Raw genomic sequence first — 2,206 nt, forward strand, 5'->3', positions numbered from 1 at the left:
TCAGACCAAATATTATGCATTTTCTGTCCCTCCACTTTGAGATCTTAATGTTAGTAATAAAGTATAAAGAAAGGACAAACTCATGAGCCAAGAGAACAAACAGGAGAGAATAAACACTTTGGAAATGTCAACAAAGTTCTGGGAGATAGGGAAGTGGATAGAGTACATTGAGGATGCTGACCAGCTGAAACAAAGGAGAGGACTCTGGCGGGGCTGTGGATTCCACATCATTGTGCCAAAGGGCAGAAGGAGAGGGATGGGGACACTGGAAATAGAGCCAGCACTTGAAGGTACTTCTTCAGGTCAGTTGCTACTGGGGAGCTTCTCTCCAAGCAAGCATTCATCCAAAACATGTATTCCAGGAAGTGAAAACAAAATTAAATAAAAGAACTTGTCTTAAAACAAGTTGAATTAACTATATTCTGAGAACTGAGGCTTCTACTAGGGTGCTTGTTCCCCCAGAATAAAATACTTTTTATCCTTGCATTTTTTAGGGGGTAAAGTGTAAATCCCAGCAACTCATCAAGCTGACACAGGAGAATTGCAAGTTTGAGGCCAGCTTGGGCAATTTAGGGAGACCCTGTCTCAAAATGAAGAAGGCTAGGGATGTAGCACAGTGGAAAAGTGCCCCTGGGTTCAATCTCAATACCAAAATAATATTAAGTTTTTTTAGAGGGTTCAGGGGTAGAGCACTTGCCTACCATGTGCGAAACCTTGGGTTCCTTCCTCAGCACCACACACACACACATACATACACACACACAGAAGTGAAGCCTGTTGTTTGCCACTTGATTTTGATGCTAGAAACTTTTGACCCACAGATAGAGAAAGATATTTCTTGCCTGGTATGTAACAGCAGTGGACTATTTACACAGGCCCAGTAACTTAGTTCCAACTTTTATAATTACAGATGAAACACAGAAGACCCCAATAAAAGCCACAGCACAGAGCATAACTGTTGTAGAGGTCAAGGTATAATTGGCAAAGGTAAAAGAGAAAAAGAAGTGAAGGGAATTTGGGTAGTGTCAGCATGTCTTTTTATTTTCCTACTGTGGACATGTTGGTGGATCCTAAAGGGTTCTAATGGTTCTCCACTCAGGGGAGTACTTTCCTGTTCATGCACAAGTAAGCTTTACTCAGGCGGTGGGTAAATGCGGACGACTGAGCTCAGAGAGGCAAGTGAGAAGATATCCCTGACCTGGATGTTGTAGTAATGTGGGGAGTGAGGTCAGGTGGTTAAGGCATTATCAGGACAAAAGTGGCTTGGTCACTTTAGCCCCAAGTGCTTGTTCTTGTCAACCTGTCCCTGCCCTGGAGTCCACCAGCAGGACCTGGATGTCAGGGCTTGGTTGGAAGGTGGATATGCTATCTTGGTCCTTTTGAGCTCATGACATGAGTGAGAGAGGAAGGTCATTTAAAAGTGGGGAGGACTGAGGGGGATGGAGTGGAAATTAAACAATTGCCTGTCGTGACTAAGAGAGAAAAGAAAGGGATGAATCTTAAAACCAGAACCAACTCCCAAGCTCTCAAACAAACAAACAACCCTCCAGTTTCTGACCAGAATCTATCCCTCAAAATATCCTGTGATATTGTCGCAAATATTTACCAAGAGGCCACCTCTACAGCAGTTCTTCTTGACCAGGAGAGGTGACACATACCCTATGGGATTCTTTTCCTGGCTGTCTTTTGTGCCACTAAGAAAAATTATTGTGGAAATCAAAGCATCTTTTGCTAAGCTTTGGAGGTTTTAATCCGTCACAGGAAGCTGAGTTTATTTTGGTATAAAATGAAATACAAGTGGGGCACACCTGTAACCCCATCTGCTTTAACCTCAGCAGCTCAGGAGGCTGAAGCAGGAGGATCATATCATGTTTGGAGTCAGCCTCAGCAACTTAGCGAGACCCCCTTTCAAAATAAAAATAATAAAAAGAGTTGGGGATGTGGCTCAGGAGTTGAATGCCCTGGCTTCAATCCCTGGTACCAATAAACAAAACAAACAAACAAATAAGTAAACAAATATTTGGATGGTTTGAGGTCTTATACTTAGGTCTTTATCTATGTTTAATTGATTTATGTACAGGATAAGAGGGATCAAGTTTCAGTCCTCCCATGTGGATATCCAGTACTCCAGCATTGTTTGTTGAAGAGGCTGTCCTTTGTTCAATGTATGTGTCTGACACTTTGGTTACAGAGAATCAGTTGACTG

This window comes from Sciurus carolinensis, chromosome 7 (genome assembly GCF_902686445.1).
Source record: "Sciurus carolinensis chromosome 7, mSciCar1.2, whole genome shotgun sequence".
In the NCBI taxonomy this organism is placed as follows: domain Eukaryota; kingdom Metazoa; phylum Chordata; class Mammalia; order Rodentia; family Sciuridae; genus Sciurus; species Sciurus carolinensis.